The sequence below is a fragment of the Rattus norvegicus genome, chromosome 19, assembly GCF_036323735.1.
Source record: "Rattus norvegicus strain BN/NHsdMcwi chromosome 19, GRCr8, whole genome shotgun sequence".
Taxonomy (NCBI): Eukaryota; Metazoa; Chordata; class Mammalia; order Rodentia; family Muridae; genus Rattus; species Rattus norvegicus.
Genome location: NC_086037.1, coordinates 73,191,991 through 73,213,286, shown reverse-complemented (window position 1 = coordinate 73,213,286; position 21,296 = coordinate 73,191,991). Strand labels below are relative to the sequence as shown.

The following is a 21,296-nucleotide window of genomic DNA, read 5'->3' as shown; positions in this document are numbered from 1 at the left end:
ATTCCTTGCAGACTCATATTCAAACCCATGGAATAGAAGGTCAACCTCTTTGCAAAATGGCCATAGTGTTCCATAGGGTGCAGGATCCCATCTGTCATTCCTCATGGTGCCCTAGCCCGAAGTACCTTCAAGATGTAGTCTCAGAATAAACCAACCTTTAACATTTGTTTTAGAGACCAATCACATAGGGCCCAGGACCAAGTTCCATTTTACAAGACAGCTTTACAGAGAACTCTGTGCTTAGCAACTAGTAAATGCTTATTTTAGGGTTTACCTCTTCATGTATGTAATAGTGCATGTGTGCATATGTCTGTGAAAGCTGGAGGTCAACCTTGGGAGTTATTTATTCCTCAGGAGACACTTTGATTCTGAGACAGGATCTCTCACCAGGACCTATTCAGCTAAGGTGCCTGGCTGGCAGAAAAGCCCCAGGGATCCTTCTGTTTCTACTTCTCCAGTGCTGGAATTGCAAAGTGCATACCATCACACCCAACTTCTTTGTTTTTTGTTTAATGTGGGTGTTATGGCAGAACTCAAGAGCTCACGGTAAGCAGTTGACTGACTGAGCAATCTCCCAGCACAGTTTTTGGAGGTTATCTTTTGAGTGGGAAAGTTTTTGTTATGTGTTATCTGTGTCTGTGGCTTTCTAAGCTCACTGTGGCCTCAGAGTTCTTCAGCCACACAATGAGTTGGATCCACTCCAGAACAGCATCTAAGCAGGTCACCCCAGGTCACAGGCTGGCCTTCTAGGATGCTAGACTGTCTGTAAGGGCAGAGTGAATAAGGGCACAGTGTTTGATGTCTGCAGAGTTTAACTCCAACCCTCATTTAAAAGTTCTGTCGGAAGCTTTGCAGCCTCACCTTTCTGTTCACCCCAGTTTTGGTCTAACTAGGGAGAGGTGCTTCTAGCTTACTGTGATGGGGTAAGGTGTCACTGGGTCTCTCTTTCCATCTGTACTTCTCCATCAGCAGCAGGGACTTTCTAGGGTTTACATGTTTAGAGTCTTCATTCTTCAAGGCCTGAGGCCACTATTGTACAGGGAAGACATTTTTCTAATGTAGTGGGAGGAATGGCAGGTTTATAGCTATAATTATACCCTACAGAAAATAGCTGCTACTGAATGGTGTATTGTTCTTTGTATACTGGTTTAGTGATAGTGTGCTCAGTCATCAATCATCATTCATCACTGGCTCTTGGGTGTCATGCTCACATGAATCGGTAGACCCAGGAATGGGTGGGTAATGGACACTTCTAATGGAGTGCACACAGTGTTGCCTGCTTGAATCCTGGTTCATCTTACTTGCCTGAGTCACGTTCCTGTGCTCACAGGTGACTTTTCCATGCAGAAGCCTTTGTTCCATAAAAAGTCATGGTCAGGACTTGGTTAGCCAAGCTTTTGGAGCAGTTGTGCATTAACTTGATAGCCACAGTCAAGCACTGTCAGCAATATCCACAGTACCCAGAAGAGTCTGTTGGGCAGAAGTCGCATCTGCAAGAAGGTCGTTTAAAAACAGGTTACCCAGAGGTGCTTTGCAGAGAACTTCCATTTTCAGACATGGGTAATCATGAGGAAAAGCTGGGAGTCTGCCTGGGACAAGCAGGATGCTTCTCTGTGAAATACAAAATTGTTCATTAGTTCAGTGCCACTCATTTCATATATTTAAATTTTTTTTAATTTACTCATTATTTGTTTGTTGGCAAAATGTGTTTGGGAGGGAAGGCGCATGTGTGTCATGTTGTGTACATGAAGGCCAGACGACAATGCTTGGTAGTTGACTCTTTCTACTTTCTACAGACAGAATCTCCCTCCTCCTTCTCCTTCTCCCCTTCTTCTCTTCCTTCTTCTCCTTTTTGAGATAGGGCCTCACTATTCATCTTTGACTGGCTTGAAACTTGCTGTATAGACTTGGCTGGACTTGAACCTTTGCTTCTGCCTGCTGAATATTAGAACTAAAGGCATGTGCTACAGTATTCAGTGAGACAGAATCTCTCTTCTGCTTCCACTTTGCTGGGTGCCCATAGAACTAGCCGGCACAGGAAATTCTGGCCAGTTCTCATATCTCTGTCTCCTGTCTTGCTATGAGGCTGCTGAGATTACAGGTACATGCTTTCTCTGTGGGCTCTGGGGAATGTAAACTTGCATTGCTAAGTTTGAATGGCACTTTTACCCACTGAGCTTCCTCTCTATGCCTGATAGTTGTTTTCAATGTTTTAAGACAAGCTCTTACATATCTATCTTGATTGTATGGAAGGAAGACCTTGAACTCTTGGTCTTCCTCCTTGTGGTGATTTGAATAAGAATATTCCCTATAGGCTCATATATTTGAATGCTTAGTCACCTGGGACTGGAACTCTTTGATAGGCTTAGAAGGAATATGACCTGTGACCTTGTTGGAGAAAATGTGTCACTGAGGGTAGGCTTCGCGGTTTTTTTTTAAAGCCCATGGCAACCTTACTCTTTCTCCCTTCCCCTCTCCCTCTCCCCCTCCTACTTCTTTCCCCCTTCTCTCCCCCTACTTTCCCCCTCTACAAAATAACTGACAAATGAAGGAAGAGGTGTGGGGTAAAGGAAACCATTGTTCACTGTTGGTGGAATTGCAAACTGGTGCAGCCACTATAATCAATGTGGAGAATTCTCAAAAATCTAAAAAGAAATCTACCATAGGACCCAACTATACCACTCCCTGACATACACCCAAATGACTGGAATCCTACTCCAGGAAACACTTGCTCAGCCACATTCATTGCTGTTCTACTCACAATAACTAGAAAATGGAGACAAACTAAATGTCCTTCAGTTAATGAATAAATAATGAAAATGTAGAACATGTACACCATGGAACATTACTCAGATGTAAAAGCAAATGAAATCTGTAGATAATAGATAGAACTGGAAAAGATCATGTTGGGTGAGATAAACCAGACTCGGAAAGACATTTATGAAATTTATGACTCAGACAGCAACTTTATGTTTTCTCTCAATCTATATATAAGTTTAGTCTTCACCCATTATCGAGGGAACTTCTCTTGGCAAAAGAAAACCACTACAGAAAATCACAACCAATCAAACTACAGTTGTGGGGCCCAGTCCCAGCAGATACAGCTACAAAATGCTCCCATACCTAAGTCTCAGGGAACACTTCAGAAGAGGGAGAAGAAAGGTTGTAAGAGACAGAGAGTGAGGGGGACTGCTATGAGATTGTGTCTCCCAGAAATAACAGAAACTACACTTATGAAGTCTTGACAACACATCTACCTAAATGTCTGTCTTATTTTCTGAGACAAGATCTCCTGCAGGACTAGATTAAAAATTGTTAGACAGTATGCGGGCATAAATTTTTTTGAAACCTACTTTTAATAAGAGTTCAACCTCTCCTCTAGCCCACCACCCAGCAGATGTAGTGAAAAATAAACATTATTAGAATATGTGGAAAGTGGACCTGTTCAGCAATCGTTCTTTGGGGGAGCTTGATCTTCTTTGGCAGCAGTTCAGTCCCATAGCAAACACCAATTACGGTTCAGCAGCTTTAGACCAGTCCTCCAGGCAGGCAGACACAAGGCATGAACCAGTAGCTACAGTCCAGTTCTTTCAGCAAGCGGAAACAGGCAGTTGTAGTTCAATCCTGAAGAAATCACCAGGCTCGCCAATCAGCCTGAGGTGAGGCCAAATAAACGGCAAGCTGCAGCAGGAACTTCACGAGAAGTTCTTGGGTGAGTTTCTCTCAACGTCAGAGTTACCACAAGTGGAGCTCAACAACACCATGTAAGGAGAACCAAGGAATCTTTAGTGAAGAATAGCATGGCTGAGCTAAACAAACCAGTGCTCAGCGCTGTCTCCCACTGTCTGTGGGGTCCTATTTATACTCGATTAAGCGTCCTTTCACGTGTTTGCTGTATCCAAACATCCTTTCACCTGTGTGCCCCAGCAAAACAACATCTGACATAAGTAACTTTCTAAAAAAATCAGAAGTTTCCACTTCAACAGTAAGCCCCCGGGATCCTCCTGCCCCTCCGCCCCCCAGGTTTACAAGCATGCTCCATCACTTCCTGCTTTTTGTGTGGGGTCTGGGAATCTAAACCAGAATGTTTCATTTGCATGGCAAACCCTTTCCCGAGGGAGCTATCTCTTCAGCCCTTTGCTCTTCTTCATGGAGCTTGAAAACATTTCTGCCTTGCATCTGACAAAAACTAAACTGAGTTTTCTGAGGTTTGCTCAAGTAGTTTTTCTATTTACTCTATTTGGTGTTTAGTTGATATTTTTATGTTAACAGATAGTAGGTTTAATAGTCAAGAGTAGTAGAGGGAACAAAATAAATAAAGCCTCATATGAACTTAGGCCAAATAGTCAGGATATAAAGGGCTTGCAATATGGGTGAGGCATCAGGATGATGAACTTAAGGTAGAGGAGTTCCCTGTATGGAGCTAGTAGCCATCTTCCTTCAACTCCTCTTTCTACCTAATTCCCTCCATTGAACTTATTACCTTGACTGCTGGAAGGCACATAGTGAAAGACTGTGTTTGGAGCTCAGTGTGGAATAAGAACTATCTCATTGTTATACTGTATTCCCAGAGCCTGTGTGTACCATGATATTTCTAGAAGGTAGGACCTTGGTTTGTGTGCAGTCACTCAACTTCTTTTTGTATCAGATTTATAATTTATAATATGTTGACTTTAATTTTGTTTTTCTATTCCAAATTATATTTCTCTTAAAAGCATAAAAATTATAGCTCCAGGTTGGGATCTAAATAAGGAGAAAGGACATTAAAAAAAACAGAAAAAGTTGGAAAGAGAATGGAGAGTCTGAGGAGGGAGAACTGAGCAAGGTCACCAGCATGTCCAGCTTTGAGGAGAAAGAAAAGGAAGTCTTGCCACCCTTTCTCTTGTTGCTCTGAAAACTCTTGTGTTTCTTACTTCCAGTTCAATTATAATGTAGCCAATACAGGCCTTGGATTTGCTATTGAGCCAAGGATGAGCTTGCACTTCTGATCCCCCTGCCTCCACTTTCCTAGTGCTGAGATAATGGGCATGTACCACCATGCCTGGTTCATGTGATGCTAGGAATCAAACCCAGCCAGTCATGGATGCTACGTGAGCACTCTGCCTGCTGAGCTACATTAGCCTGAACTTTTCTTTCTTATATCCCGTTCTATTTGGTCTTAGAGTTAATTATAGTTCTTCAGCTACGAAAGTGTTATCAAGAGCAATGGGGGAAATAAAGAGTCCCTAGTACAGAGTCACTCAAACAGGATGACTAGGGGAATCCATTTGTCAGTCACAAGTCTTGCTTCCCAGGTTCCATGTCTGTGGTCCCCCAATATTCCCCTTTCAGTTGTTCAAAGGATTATGGGGAGAGTAGTTTGTCTTAAATTCTGTTTCAATTCTGCCAATTGTACTTCAAAATTTTTGATCCAGATCTTTCCAAGGTTTACTTACATCTTAATTCTATATGGTGAGCAAGAAGACAGACTCTCACACTGCACTTTCAAAGCTGCACCGAGGTACGGTGTCCCTGTCCAAGTTCATGACATCACTTTCTCACTTACCCAATTCTCAGATGTGTTTGTTATCTCATCTATATTCTCCAAAGTGGAAAGGCGCAGAACAACAGTCACGAGGGTCTAAATCGGTTGCTGCTGTTCCTGCGAAGTTCTCCCCATGGCCTAGCTTTGCTGCTACCATTAAGAGGGACTTACAGCAGGAAGCTGGGGTATGGGGTGCCAGGTAATGAATACACATCCTGCAGTACAGTTTCAGGGTTTCAACCATGTATCTTTCTATCTCTTTTCCTGGGAAGAGGTTAGGCTTTATTCATATTCAGATAGGGCTGTCAACTCATTAACAAGATGGTGCAGGTATAGTGGATAACTATTTAGCTTTGTAGTGGGAAAGAAGGAAAGGAGAGGAGAGTTAGGAAAGGAATGAAATGGAGGAAAGGAAAGGAAAGGGAAGGGAAGGGGAGGGAAGGGAAGGGAAGGGAAGGGAAGGGAAGGGAAGGGAAGGGAAGGGAAGGGAAGGAATGGAGGCATGTAATTTTCCTGCCTCGGCTGTAAGTGTGTGGCACCACATCTGGCTCTGGCTGACAGAACACACACTTACATGTTTTTTGGTGTTGATCACTGTTTAAAGCAGTCAAATCTTAGTGTGTTATTGCATTTGTATGTATAGGGCTGTATTGGTGGATATGCAGGTGTATGTATGTGATGGTGAGTGTGCATTCATGTATGTGTAATGTGTGTATGTGTGCAAGTATGTGTGTGCATATGTGTGGAGGGAAGAGGGCAACCATAGATGTTGTTCCCCAATAGCTGCCATTTTTTTTTGTTTTTAGTTTGTATGTGTATATGTGTGATATATTTATGTATGTGTGAATCTTCATGCTAAGGTCATATTCATGGAGGTCTTGAATACAATCTCAGGTATCTGTTCTCCCTTTCTACCTTGTTCGAAGTAGGGTACTGTTAATAGTTTGCCACTGGGTATGTTGGGAGCTTCTGGGCATTTCTGTCTGTCTTCCACCTTGCTGTAGCATTCTGCCACTGAGCTAAATTCCCAACCCTATTTGTTTTGTTTTGTCCGACAAGCTCTCTCCACAGTATGGTATGGAACTTACCAGATAGGCTAGGAAGGTTGCCCAGAAAGATCCAGAAATCGTGTTGCTCATCCTTGTGTTTAGATTGTAGGCACAATCCACTATGCCCAGCCTTTTGTTTTTAGCATGGGTTCTGAGGGTCAACTCACATCCTCTATTTTCAAGACAAACATTTTACCTACTAAGCCATCAGGGCAGCCTCACAGCAAGTTCTTGGATCAAGGATCTGAGTTGACTTCCTCAAGCCTAACTTTCTTCTGTGTTTAATGTCACTCTTGAAAGTCAATTGTCAATCTTCTTTAACATTTCCCCCTTTCCAGATCCTCTGTTTGGAGTCATCTCTCCTGGCTTTAGGTGGGTAAGAGACCACCCTTCAGTTATATACACTGCCTAGTTAGCGAAACGATCACAGGGTTAGGATCATGAGGGTGGTGAGTATTATTTATCATTTAATCTTGACTGGTGCTTACATACTGAACAATGACTTGTTTTATGAATAAAATAGCTAAAATCAAAACAGGAAAAAAAATCAACATTTGCATCAAACCCTGGAGATTCCATTGTATCCTGTGCAGGATGAGGCATTGGTATCATTCCATAATTTGCTTTATCTTCATGTGCCTGGCCAACTCTTCAGGCTCTGTGACTGTTAATGTCATGGGTGTGATGAGGCAGTGCTTGACAAAGCCTCAGGACCAAGGGGAATGGATGTGATTCTTGAGGATCATCCCTCTTACTCTTAGAAGAATTGAGTTTTAGTGAATTAAACTTTTATGATCTAGCAAGCCCTTCATACAAGCCAGTTGGAGAAACACCTATAATTTATGCTTCGCAGACCTTCTGTCTGCGTTCTAAAATTTTATTTGCAGCGCCTGCCTACACAGATCTGAATGAACCGAAAACCAAGTTTGATTTTTTTTTCCTGAATACAACAAACCAGGCATGGATATTTTTAGATGTTTAGAAGTGTAATAATTTTATTTCATTCCTTAATCCCCATTTCTCCTAAGTTAAAAACTCAGATTTAATCTGCTGAATTGTAAGTGTATTTTGTGCTGGTTTGATGCTATATCGGGATGATGGAAAGAGATTCTAACAGGAAATCATTTATTGATACTTGAGTTTAAATGTTGTTGAACTTAGTTTAAGTTTAGTTACTTACCAGATGTGGTCAGCTTTTTTTTTTTTTTGGAGTTATAGTAAGATATACCCTTCTTTGTTCTTGATCTTCAAACTCCCTGCGTATGTAGCCAAGAATGTCTTTAATCTTTCTGATTCTCCTGTCTCTACCTCCCAAGTTCTCAGCTTATAAGGATGTGCTACCTCACCCGGTTTTTGTGGTGCTAGGGCTCAAACCCTAGGCTTTGTGAGTAAGCACTCTACCAGTTGTGTTATACTGCCAGCTCTGGATGTATCCTCTTTGATAAGTGAAGTCTAGGAATAAAAACTTAGATGAGAAACCTGAAGTTGAATTCCAGTCTCAGTGCTCCGCAAAAGCCAGGAGTGTTGATTAACTTTCCATTACTTTGAAAACCACTCAAGGCAAACTCACAAGAAGGGAAGGTTCACAGTGCCATGGGATTCAGAGGGTTCATCACATTTTTCCAGCTCTGCTGTTTTGGATTTGTGGTAAGGCAGAACATAATGCATGTTCAGGAGGCCTGTTTACCTTATTCATGGCACTCAATAAGAAAGAAGAAGAGGAGAAGTAGAGCCCTGGCACCCCCTTCAAGGGCACTCTTCCAAGTAAGCTTACTTCCTCCTTGCGGTTTTGTCTTCCTCAAGGTCGAACACAGCCTGGGACCCAACTCATCAACACATGGACCTTTAAGATTCGTTTGAAATAGCAATAGTACCCAATTAGTAGGCATGCCAATATTTAAGATCTCTGTGGTCTAGAGCCCTGTGTGTCTCTGGGTTCCCATTCCTGTACAAGTCCTTGGCATTCCAAAGGAAGCCATGAAAAGGGAAAAGAAGGAAAGAGAAAAGAAAGATTCATTCTTGGGGCATGATCATATATATGTGAAGGCCAGATATGTGCATGTGTGTATGGAGGTCAGAGGTCAACTTTATCTATGAATATTTTAAGTACCATTCACCTGTCTTTCTGGGTATCTATGTGTGCATGTGCATAGATGTATGTGAGAAGGTATGTATAGATCAGAAGTTGACATTGGGTGTCTTTCTCAATCTCTACCTCATCTATCTATCTATCTATCTATCTATCTATCTATCTATCTATCTATCTATCATCTATCTATCTATCTATTTGAGATAAGGTCTCTCACTAAACCTGGGAGTTTACCATTCCAGCTTGACTACATAGCCATCATGTTCCAGGTGTTGCTCTGTGTTGCCCTTCCACTAGGGGGTTTACAAATATGTTCTGCTACCATGCCTGACTTTTTCTACGGAAGCCAAGGAGCCGAACTCAGCTTGGAAAGCAAGAACTTTGCCTATTTAACCTTTCCCCTAGACCTCTCTGGCCTAGTAGACTAAGCTGTCTGAGTATCTAGCCCTGAGGGTCTGCCTGTCTGTCCTTCCAGCACTGCAGTTACAAGTGCATACTATAACATATGTTGTTTTCAAAACAGGGCTCTAGGGATTGAACTCGGGTTTTCTTAGTTACTTTTCGATTGCTGTGATAAAAACACCATGACCAAGGCAACTTATAAAGTAAAACCTTTAGTTCAGCTTACAGTTTCAGAGGGTTAAAGTCCACGATGGTGGGGTGAAGGCATGGCAGCAAGAGCTGCTGAGAGCTCTCACCTTGATCCAAGGGTAAGAAATACAGAGCACACTGGGAATGACAATAATCTTTTGAAAACTCAAAGCCCACCCCCCAGTGTAGCACCTCTTCCAACAAGGTCAAATTTTCTAATCCTTGACAAACATTTCCACCAATGGGAGTCAAGTATTCAAACATCTTTGCCTATGGGGGCCATTCTCATTCAAGTCCTTTGAAAGCAAAAAATTTACTTACGGGGCTATCTCCCCAGTCCATACTTTAAACATTTTTTTCAAAGTCCTCTTTTATTTTAAATAACCTTTTTCTTAAATTCAGCTTGAGATTGCAATATTTTGAAAAAATCATTTTTGAAAATATCAATTTTGAGTTTTACAAAAGAACTGCTGCCCAAATCTACATCTATTACTTCAGATTTTGCCTGATCTGAGGTGTTTATTGAACCTCTTTGCACTTCAATTTCCTCATCTTTCAGTCAAACAAGAACTATCTCTAAATAGTGGTGCAAAGAAAGAATGGAAAGTGGACAGAGAAATGACTCTGTTGATAAAATTCTTGCCTTACAATCCTGAGAACATGAGTTTGAGCCTTAGAACACACAGACACACAGACACACAGACACACACACAGACACACACACACACACACACACACACACACACACACACACACCGGGTGTGGTGGTATATGCTAGCAATCCCAGTTAGTACTGGGGTTTGCTGACCAGCCACCCTCATCTACCAAGTAAGTAAAAAGCCAGTAGAGGCCTCAGCTCAAAAAAGAGTGGGAAGGCTCCTGAGAAACAACAGGATGTTGTTCTCTGACCTCCATACACATATGCACACATACAGAGAAAACAAAAACAACAGTCACAAGCTCAGTATGTAAATGCCATTATGCCCATCTGTTGGTAAATGCTTTCTTCTGTGTTGAAATGATGCTCATAGACTCTTAGGAAGCTAGGGAGGTACCTAGACTTTGAATTGCCTGTCACATAGTGTGCAAGACTTTTAAAAAGAGCTGCATGGAATTCACACATACAAGGGAGAGGACGTAGCTCCCTGCACTCCAGCTGAGACCCAGTGAGAACTTTTGGGACACCTCCATCCTGGTGTCAGCTACAAAAGAGATTGGGAATGGAGCCTGTGTGTGAGAATGGCATCCCAGATGCCCCTAGACTTTGGACACAGTAACTGCATTTTTCTGTATTATTGGAAGAGATTCCATGTTAAGATTCCAACCGAAGCAATCACTTTCATTTATACACACTAGCCTAAGCCAGTGAAGGAAGAGATAAAGTCAAGCTAGGAATGCAGAAGGACAAACCTGGCTCACCCAGTCACCCTGCCTCACCATCTGCTGACAGAGTGGGTAGGCTGGGATTTTTATCGTCTATTTGTGTACCCAAACATGGCATGGATATGAACTGTTGAGCGAGTGCAGATGTGGTTTAGGCTGAGTAGGTGGTATAGATCTGCAGGACTGCACAGAAAGATGGCACGTCCTGTGGGGATGTTGACTGAAGCACAGCAGTTATGACGTTTCATACAGGAGTAGAACATTCATTCATCTGGCTCCTGGAAGATGGGGACTGTTGAAATGTGCAGCAAGAACACACCCAAAATGTTCTGGGATATCCAGAGTAAAAGCACACATCAAGGAAATCCCAAGGCTCTTATAGAATGAGTGATATCAAAATTAGTTTATCTGGAGCCAGGCTCATAGAAGAAAGTGGATGAGACCATTCATCACTGAGCTCTAAGTAGCAGCTGACGCCACCCATTACACTGAAGAAGAGGGATGTATATGCATGATACGGAGTCCATGTGGAGTCAGACAAGATTTCTCTGTCCACTTAGAAGCTGCTTCAACCATCTTTCCCCTAACCATACTGAAAAGGCTATTAATAGGGTTTAAGGCAACATTTCTAACTCCTACTTGTTACCAACCTCAAACCAACCCCTAACCAATTGGAACGTAGATAATACAGGAAGTAGCATACACAGGTTGTAGGCAGATTATTGTTTAAGTCATGCTGTCTTAAGCTTAATGTTGTGGGTGTGCATGCTTATGTGTGTGTGGATTCATATATGTGCAGATACGTGTGCTTGTAGAGGCCAGAGGAATTCACTTTGTAGGCTAGACTGACTGGAAGTCCTAGAAACTACCCGTCTGTCTCCTTATTTGGCACAACCATGACTGCTTCATATGGCTACTGGGGATCTGAAACCAGGTCCTCATTTTTCACAGGAAGAACTCTACTGACCGAGTCACACCCCAGCCTTTTATTTTTTGTTTTAAGACAGTATCAAGTGGTTAAGGTTACTGTCTTCAAGTCAGGACACAGTATCCTCTTCACTCCGTGCAGGACCTCATTTTATTTTTATCATTTATAGTATCTCTACACCCAGTACCCACTCATTACCTTCTTTTCAACATGTTTGATGTAATTTGGTTTTCTTAAGCATTAGTGAAAAATGAGTAGTATTTTGTGTGCATATTTTTAATTTGTGGAAAATATATTGTGTATCTTACTTTTTTTTTGCACTGAGGAATACATCCTTTTAAAGGTTCATCAATAATTTTATGGATGCTTCTAATTTATTGCTTCTAAATCCAACTTCTGCCCTTTCAATTACAAATAATTAATTTCCCAAAGCAAGGGGCAGACTTTAGTAGCATCATTCATAAATATTAATTAATCGATTAGCAGAATGTAAGCAGCATATTTAAGAAAGCATTTGTTAAACACTTTACATGTTCAGAGCTAGAAATACTAAAATAACAAATGTTGAAAACCCAAGCTCTAGAGACTTCCAGTCCAACAGGAGATCCACTCATGCAATATATCATAGCTTGGAGATTTATGAACAGTTATGGAAAGGATAAGAGTGAGGAGGTGCCACACGGAAGGGGGGCTTCCTGTTTTGTCTGGAGCCACTGAGCAAGATCTTGAGGTACAGTGCAAGAGAAATACCTTTTGGGGTTCCATAGAGTAAGAACGAGGGACAATCTGAGATGGACAGGAGTCTTCTGGGAAATAGGACCTTTGACAGTTCCTGAGTGGCTTGTCCTCCCACAGAGTCCCTGCCAAAAGCCACCTCCACCTACAGTGTCATCCTCACTGTCAACTTGATGGGTTTTTGAGTTAAGAATGGTGGTATATGCTTGGGAGACTGAGCCTAGAGGATCGTTACAAGTTCAAGGCTAGCCTGGACTACGTAGTGAAACTGTTTCATTAAAACAAACAAACAAACAAACAAACAAGCAAACAAAAAACAGTAACAACAAAAACTAACAAACAAAACCCACCAAAAAGCATACACACACACACACACACACACAAATAAATAAATAAATAAATAATACATACATACATACATACATACATACATACAAAAGTCAAACTCCATGAGTGGATCTGATATCATCTTTACCATGAGATCACATATAAGTGTGTCTAAGTGTGTTTCCAGAAGGAATTTCAGGTTAAGTGGTCACAGTGACAGAACACTGAGCCTCCCCTTTGACTTTCTGAGCTATATATATATAACAGGCCACTCACCATCCAACAGAAATTCAGCCTCAACCAGTTCACCAGCATGCCATTCCATATAGTGTGCTGTTATGTTAGTCAAACTACAAATTGGTGCAATCCATGACTCTTCATCATCGTCTTGATGTCGGAGACCCACACAGCCAGGAAACAATATAAACTGGAACTGGCAGGTTTGCTCTGCGCGGGCTGACGACCTTTGAGCAAAAGGAGAAAATGAAGCCACTTCTGGGTAAAGAAAAATACCTTCTTGGCTGAGTTTCCTGAACTTTGCCCCAGTTGTTATGCAAAAAGACTTTTCCTTGGGGAGACCTAAAACACAGGTCTACTCACCCCAGAGCCCATGACAGACCAAAGTACACTTGGTGAACCAATGAGTTTTCTTGGGGTTACTTATAGGAAAGCAGGTAAAGGCCACTTACTGGGGCAGAAATGACTCAAAGGCAGCTGTGTCACCAAAGGACACCCCAGCGTGGGTGACTGCTCACAAACCTGGGAACCTGGAGTACACTGTACAACCTGCGGACAGATCAACAGCTTGGAGAATGTCCTTAATAAATGGCTCTTGTCTAAATCTTTCACAGGGAGCTCTGCTAGATTCTGCTTCTTCCAGGCAGCTGGTCTGATTTGAGTCCTCTTTGCAGCTCAGTTCCATGAGTCTGAGTGGGATTCTCAGCCTTTATTACTTTCTTTGGCAGGGAAGGGGGCTAGTGAATCTGGTCAGTTTTAGGGACTTCCTGAAGCTATTTTGAGTTTTTTACTTTTCTGCTCAGGGAGCTTTCCTTCAGGATGGAAGATTTCAATTCTGGAAGAAATTACACAGCGTCAGTTGCATGAGCTGTACTTTGCTTCCTGCCTATCAGTCGTCTGAGGTTTTAACAAATCTTGACCATCAATCTCCCTTATTGTGAAGGATGGTTTCTTAATTATGTTTGAATAAAGCATACATTCCACAGTACACACACCTGAGAGCCTGTGGTTGGTTTACATAGTGGTAATTTGTTTGATATTGACAAATGTTAAATATGAATGTGGGGGCGAAGGAACCATCTGAAGGAAGATTCAGGGAGAGCTAGTGACTGATTAAAGGGGGGCATGAAATTGACTAAATCAGTCTGCAGAGAGAACTCAATCATTAAAGTACTTGCCTAGAAGCATTAGAAGTTTGAGTTAAAGCCCCAGCACCCATGAGAAAAAGTTGGAGTTGATGGCATACCCCTGTAACACTAGCACTTAGGCAGATCAAGATGGGGTCTTGGGGCTCAGGAGCCAGATAGCCTGGCCTATTGCCTCAGTTCCATGTCAGTGAAAGAGTGTCTTCAAAAGAAAAAGTTAGCAGTGCCTGAGGCTGATGTCTACACACCACACACCCGTGCAAACATACCACCACCACCACCACACACACGGGGTCACACACACGGTCACACACACATATACATATACACACAAAATAAAAAGAAATTGGCCAAATATTTTGTTGGATTTATTTTGGCTCAGTTTGAGACAATGCAGTCCAGGGAATCCCTTATCTACATGTTCCTTATCTACAATCTAGAAATACAGCCCACCACAGAGGAGAAGCCATGCTGGTTGGAGAGTGAGGTAGTTGGTCACATGACATCCATATCAGGAAGCACAGCTTGATGAATGCTGGTACTCAGCTTATTCACTCTGGACCCCCACATCAGAGAATGCTGCTCAAATCCAGAGTTCCTCTTTCCCCCTCAGTTAAACCTCTCTGGAAACGGACATGTCTAGAAGTTTGTTTCCATGATGATTCTAAACCCCGTCAAATTGACAATTAGAATTCATCATCACTTTAGGCAAACGCTCTATGACTGAACCTGGAAAAAAAAATTGTAAAAGGTAATACTGACAGTGGTGTAAAACGCATCGAAGATCATGTGAGAGCTGTGTGCCTTGTACATCTTTCCATTTCAGAGTTGGTTTTGGTGCCCTTTAATGTGCCCCCAGCATTCTGCCACAGCAACACAGATGCCTCGCTCTGTGGAAATCTGTTTTATCTGATCGCCAGAAAAGTGGCATATGCACTCCCCAAATATATATTTTATTAATCAGATGAAGGAGATCCCCCTGCTAAAGTTGTCTTAATAGACTGCTAAAATTAGAAGGTGCTAATCTTGGCATATGCAGCTACAGGGAGAAGTGTTTGAAGACTGGATGTTTGGGGAGGACACGGGTTTGAGCTCGTTCTCCACGCATCCTCTCGGCGTCACAGCTCATTTGGTCACGGAATTGTGAGGGAATGTAAATTTGGGGGTTTCCCATGTGTGGCATTGTTTTTTGCGATCCTGTGCTTAGCTAAAAATGCTTCTCTTAGCAATCCTGAGCCTGGTGACGCGTGGTTCATTTGGAAAGAGAATAAAGGACAAATTCTGCTGCCCGCCTGTGCGACAGGCTTCACCAACTAATTAAATCCACAGCGCTTTCTGGCCTTATGGAGACTTCGTGCAATCCAGTCTGGAATCTTGTCACATCCAGAAGATCTGTTGCTGTCCAGGTTTCCATGGCAGCTAAATTTTTTCCTCTCTGTGAAATTATCCTCAGCCCCTGGTGTCGGTTAGCCACATAAGTGGGTGTATTATCAGCTTAATGAAGGGACCCTTTCGGCAGGCGTCTTCCTGTGCTGTCAGGTAAGTGGTTTACTGCATGCTGCGGTGTGTTTTCTTATTCCCGGGGTTCCACCTGGAGATGTCACGCAAAGTCGGGTGGTTATGTGGCAGAGAACATCCCGCTGCCCCTGAAGAATAAGAACCACCTCTTTCCTCTACTGTGCAAATCCTAGACTCTACACACAAGGGGCAGCTTCATGGCCACTGACTGACACATGATTGCTATTGTCTGCCATGGATTCCTTTCTCACACCCATGGCTTTGACAGGGCATTCTTTGGGATGAGTTTGAAGCTCTAATGATTAACCTGTGTTTATTCACTTCCAATGGAGCTGTGACTACAGTTAGCCCTGTGTCAACATGGCTGCTGTGTGTGTGTTTTTTTTTTTTTTTTTCCTTTCTGGCATTGTTCTTCATTTGAATCAGAAGAAGAAATCAGCAATGAACTCTTGGAATCTGTTCTCTGCCTCTAAGGTACCTCTTCACTCTTGCCATTTCCCCCATGAGGTGAGGTCTCAGATGCTATCTGGATACCAGGCAATGGCCACCAGAAGATCGATACCATGTGCCAGCATTAGTCTTCACTCTAAGTATAGGCTTTTAATACCTAACCACAGTCGATTGCAAGTTTACTCTTCAAGATTAGAGGCAACAATACCCACCAGAGATACCCAGTGATGGAAAAAAAATGTGTGTGTGTATGTATGTGTGCAGGCTAGAGCTGAATGTTGGGTATATTCCTTCATTGTTCTCCACCTCATTGTTTTTTTCAAACAAGGACTCTCAATGAACCTGAAACTGGGAATGAACCCTGGTGGCTCCAAGGGCCCTCCTGTTTCTACCTGCTAGTCCTAGAGTTATTTCAGTGTGCATCCAGTTTTACACGGATGTTGAGGATCCATGTGCTTGCACAGCAGCAACCATTTCACTGACTGAGCTGTCTCAAGACCTACTCACCTAAAAGACAGTTTTGATGGAATCTTAAACATGTCACGTGAACCTATAACAAAAAGAAACATAGATATACACAGCTAACGTAGGAAAACGAGAACCATGGCTTTGTTATTGTTGTTGTTGTTAGCTTTAAAAATGTCAAGTCTAGGTTTGTGATTATCAACGGCAACTCTTCTCACACTTTTCCTCAGAGGCATCTCAGAGCTGCAGAGCCAGGTTCTTAGGTGGAGACGATCAGCTGCTTAGTCATCACCCTGACCAACAGCTCTGCACTGTGACCTGGGTTGAGTGTATGGATATGTATGCTTTAAATCGCACACAAAAGACACAACTGTGATCTATTAAGCAAGTCATTCCAGTAAAATGATTTATTTTCTTCCTCCCTAAACCACATCCCGAGTAGAGATCTGTGGCCTGGGTTGAACTTTCTGCAATTCCATCCTACAGCGGAGGTGGAACAGGTACCGTGAAGCTTACTCCGTTCCTGAATTTCAGTTTTGTTAAGTATATATATATATATCCTGTACGATGAAAGAAACTAAAAATAAAAGGAGGGAAACCCAACAACAAAGAGAGGATACCAACCAGCTCTCTCCTCTACTCAAGGTGAAATTCAAGAAGCAAGCATAGCATGTAATAGTGTAATAGCAGGTATATTTTCCCAGGAATGGCCATAGACAAAGCATCTGTGTGCATTCCATTTTCTTCCTGTCCCGAATATTTCTCTCCTGTCCCTTCTTCTGATTTTCAGGTTAGAAGGTGAGGGGTGATGCAATTTTTATACACAGACTCCAACACACCAGTTATGCAAAGTGAAAGCCAAGCTGAAATGACCTAAATGTGGCTGTTTAATAATTCCATTTATTGTGTTCTGGTTTTAAGTGAAGACTTGGGATGTTCCTTGTTTCCATGTGCCAGGTGGCCTGGCTTCAGGCTTAGGCACATCCATGAGTGGGGCTTCTCCCACAGTGAAGTCATCCCTGCTATCCATCTCCAGTTGTCTATAAATAGCATCACTTTGAGGATTGTTGAAATAATTTGTTGCTATAATTATAGTGACATTTCTAGCATGTTACAATCATATAAAATGGCAGGAATAAAGGGATGCTATTTTTGACTAATTTATTTTTCTTCTGGTTCCATTTGTGTTTCGTGCAGTGGAAGAAAAGGTTAGGAACACAAGTATTTACAGAAGGATCCGTGCTTGAATAGGAGAGAAGAATGGCACTGAAAATCAAGAGACATTCCCCAAGAAGAAAGGGAGCTGGAGACTTTGAAGTTGACACGGTTTCAGCAGAAAGGAGAAAAGAGCAGGAAGTAAAGTCCCCAAAGTACAATTCTCCACAAACACGAGAAGTGAAGACGCATGATGACAATGTTCCAGCTGCTGGCTACCCAGACCAAAGTCATTTTAATTTGTCATAGGCTTTTACATTTTCAACAATAGTATGCTAGCCTGGAGTGACAAATGTCTACCAAGAAATGTCTAAGATGTCGGTTCTGTGAGAATCTCTGAGAAAGATAGTTTATTCTGAGTTGGTGTTTTCAAACATTTAGCCCATGCCAACTTAACCCAATCAGGGTCTAGTGAGAGGCCAGCATCGGCTGGTGAGTAATAGCACAGTTTGCGGACCCTGCCGAGCTGATCATCACTTTCAAGCCTTACCAAGATGCCAAGGGTGGGGCTGGAGAATCTAGCTCAGTTTCGAGCACTGATGGGTTTGATCCCCATCAGTGTATTACTGTGGTGTATTGATGTACATGTGTGATTCGTGCCTGCAAGTAGGAGATGAAGGCAAGAAAATCAGAAATTCAGGTCATCTTCAATTACATAGTGAGTTTGAGGCCAACCTGGGCTACATGAGAACCTGTCTAAAAACCAACAACAACAAAAAAAATGTGCTAAAGAGTAAGAAGCACACAGGGTCAACACAAGCTATTCCAGCTGGGAAAATTGTGGGTGTCTGTGAGTTTATTTTGGGTACAACTCCTCTCTTTTTTCTAAGCGCTTAGTGGTGTGATCTACTCTTATGATCTGGCCAATGACAGCAGCAAATTGGGATTGGTTCTATACGTCTTTCTCATCCCTGTACAGGATTAACATTTCATAGAATTTTGTGTATTCTTTTCCCAATAACTGAATAGCCCCAAAGATGGAGATTTGCCCAAACTCAACATCTTCCAGGTTCTTGGCCTAGCCAGGCATGGTACAAACTCAATGAATGAGATCTGGAACAGGAGGATTATAGATGAATCTGACACTGTGACTTGCAAGTTTTGTAAGCCTATGCAAGTTTTCCTCTTTTTGGAGTCTTAGATTATTTTTTTTAACTAAAAAATGTTTGGTTTGGCCTAGAAGCTCTCTAAGTCCCCCCCCCACACACACACACACAACTCCAGTCCTAGGCTATATAAACAGAGTATCTGACAAGTGATCTTCCAGCATCCTGGTCCTAAGACCTGTCTTCTTAGTCTCACTGTGCAGTATAATGTTCCCTGGATTCAGCCATGTTGGCCAGAGGTGGACCCTGGAGACTTCCTAGAATGAGCTCACTGCTTCTGCTTGTCCTCTGTTACTAGACATGAGACATGCCAATCAGAATCTTCTTGCACGTGCTGTGACTTGTGGGCAATGGGCAGAAAGGCATTTATATAGTCAAGCAGAAAGACCAAGTAGAAACTTCTGGCAATTCCCACTCAATGTTGAAGCTCAAGACACCTTTGACCTTGTGTCCCATAAGTGGCTTAGAGTCTAGGAATAAACTTTCTATCCTTTTCTGGATGGCATGCAAATCTAATTAGTTTTCTTATTTGCAGTGAAAACCCCAGGTAATATGTAACCCCTGTCAATATTAGGCTTTGTTTTAAGGGAGTCTCATTCTCCCAGTTTGGCCTACAACTTACCATGGAGCCAAAGATTATCTTGATTCACTACCCCCAATCCCACTCTGCCTTCACCTCTGGGTACTGGGATCATAGTCCCTCACTGCCTCTCTTGGCTTATGTGGAGCTGGAACCCAGGGTTTTTGCATACTCTACTACTGAGCTACCCTGTCAATAATTAAATGACTGGATAGATTGTTCACATGGCGTCTCCTAGAATCTTCTAGTCCACATTCATAGAAACCCCAGGCAGTGACCACTAGCCCTTTTCCCAGGAGCAAATACCAAATCAAAGTCATCTTTGTTTTTCTACCCAGGGGAACCCTATCAAGAGGGGCATATAGACAGCCTCTGACCCTGTGCATAAATATTTCATCCATACACAGATGTGCTAGACAGCTTGGCCCCACCTGCTCTGGACCTGCACTGTAGTCCAAGAACACTGGCAAAACTCAGCATTTTCTGTACCCGTCCCAGACTCCCGCACTCCAGGGATGCCACCTCTCCAAGGGACATCAGTGCAAACCTCTGTCTATGCTGGGGCTCCTCCGAGCTGCCCCATCTTCTTGTCACGCACATCCTGACTTCATATTTCCTTTTTTGATCTCATTGAGAAACAAGAAATTGGGTTACAAGCGACCTAATTCCATTTGCTCCTTATTCCTCAGAAATCTGAGTCCCGGGGAGGGAGTGTAATGGAGGGAGTCTGAAGACAGGGAGGCTATGGTGACTGTGCCATTTTGAAGTTTCTGTTCCCCCTTATTTGCAAATCTAGAAGCAAACCGACAGGATTTTTCTGGGATACTGTCTCCCTCCCAGAAGGGAAGTATTGTTTTCTCAAGTCCTACTAGGCATACTCTTGGTGGGAGGGGTCTAGGCTTGCTCAGACATGGACTTTCTCTCAGTTTCGTGGTAGTGGTAGATGCATTAAAAGTACCAATGAAATCAACTTTAAACAAGAGGCACCCCACATGCAGGAGACATAAACTTTTAACCTGGAAAGACTTTTAATTCCTATGCCTTTTTTTCTACTTCCCCCTCCATTGGCAGCATCACGAGTAGATGAGTAGGATCATTTTTTTCTCTTTAACATTGGTAATTATTTTTTTCCTTCATCCATATGTTCATATAAAGTTTTTCCTTTATGCTCAATCTCAACTTTCATTTAATCTTGCAAGAAATTAGAATTCTTGACGTCCCCCACCTACCCTCTGTGTATGTATGGGTGTGTGTGTATGTGTGTGTTTAGCTTGCCTGGGTGCACATGTATAAATGTGTGTATCTGTGTGTCTGTGTCCAAGCACACAAAGGTCAACCTTGAGTATCTTTCTTTAGGGAGTTGTTTCTTCTTTGAGACAATGTCTCCTACTAGCTGTCCTGGCTCAACTTGACCCAAACTAGAGTCATCAGAGAGGAGGGAGCCTGAATTGAGAAAATGCTTCTGTAAGATTGGGGTTTAGGCAAGCCAGTGGGGCACATTTTCTTAATTAGTGACCACAGGGTGAGGGCTCAGCCCATTGTGGTTAGGGCCACCTGTGGAATGGTGGTCCTGGGTTCAATGAGAAACTCAACTGAGCAAGCCATAGAGAGCATGTTAGCCAGTAAGCAGTACTTCTCCATGGCTTCTGCATCAGCTCCTGACTCTTGCTGTGTTTTAGTTTGTTCCTGTACTGACTTCCTTCAGTGACAGACTATAGATGCAGAAGTAAACATCAGATAAACCGTTTCTTCCCCAGCTTGCTTTTGATCATAGTGTTTCATCATAGCTATCCAAACTAAGGCACTAGCCTAAAGCTTGCTGAGTAGGCTAGGCTGACTGTCAAGCCCACTTCAGGAATCCTCCTACTGGTAGTGCCAGGTTTACAGATACATGTCATGACACCTGGCATTTTACTTGGGTTCCAGGGATCAGACTCAGGTTCTCAGTTTGCAA

The 21,296-nt window shown here is 42.5% G+C and overlaps 1 long non-coding RNA gene across 1 annotated transcript in view; it reads left to right on the top strand.

Annotated features, from left to right (window-relative positions):
* LOC120098511 (uncharacterized) overlaps nt 1-19,273 on the top strand; it is a 47,183-nt gene extending 27,910 nt beyond the window's left edge. Inside the window, exons 3-4 of the long non-coding RNA XR_005496763.2 lie at nt 16,884-16,941; nt 17,639-19,273. This is a non-coding gene — a long non-coding RNA (uncharacterized LOC120098511). The remainder of the gene's footprint in view (nt 1-16,883; nt 16,942-17,638) is intronic.
* The last annotated feature ends 2,023 nt before the right edge of the window (nt 19,274-21,296 follow it).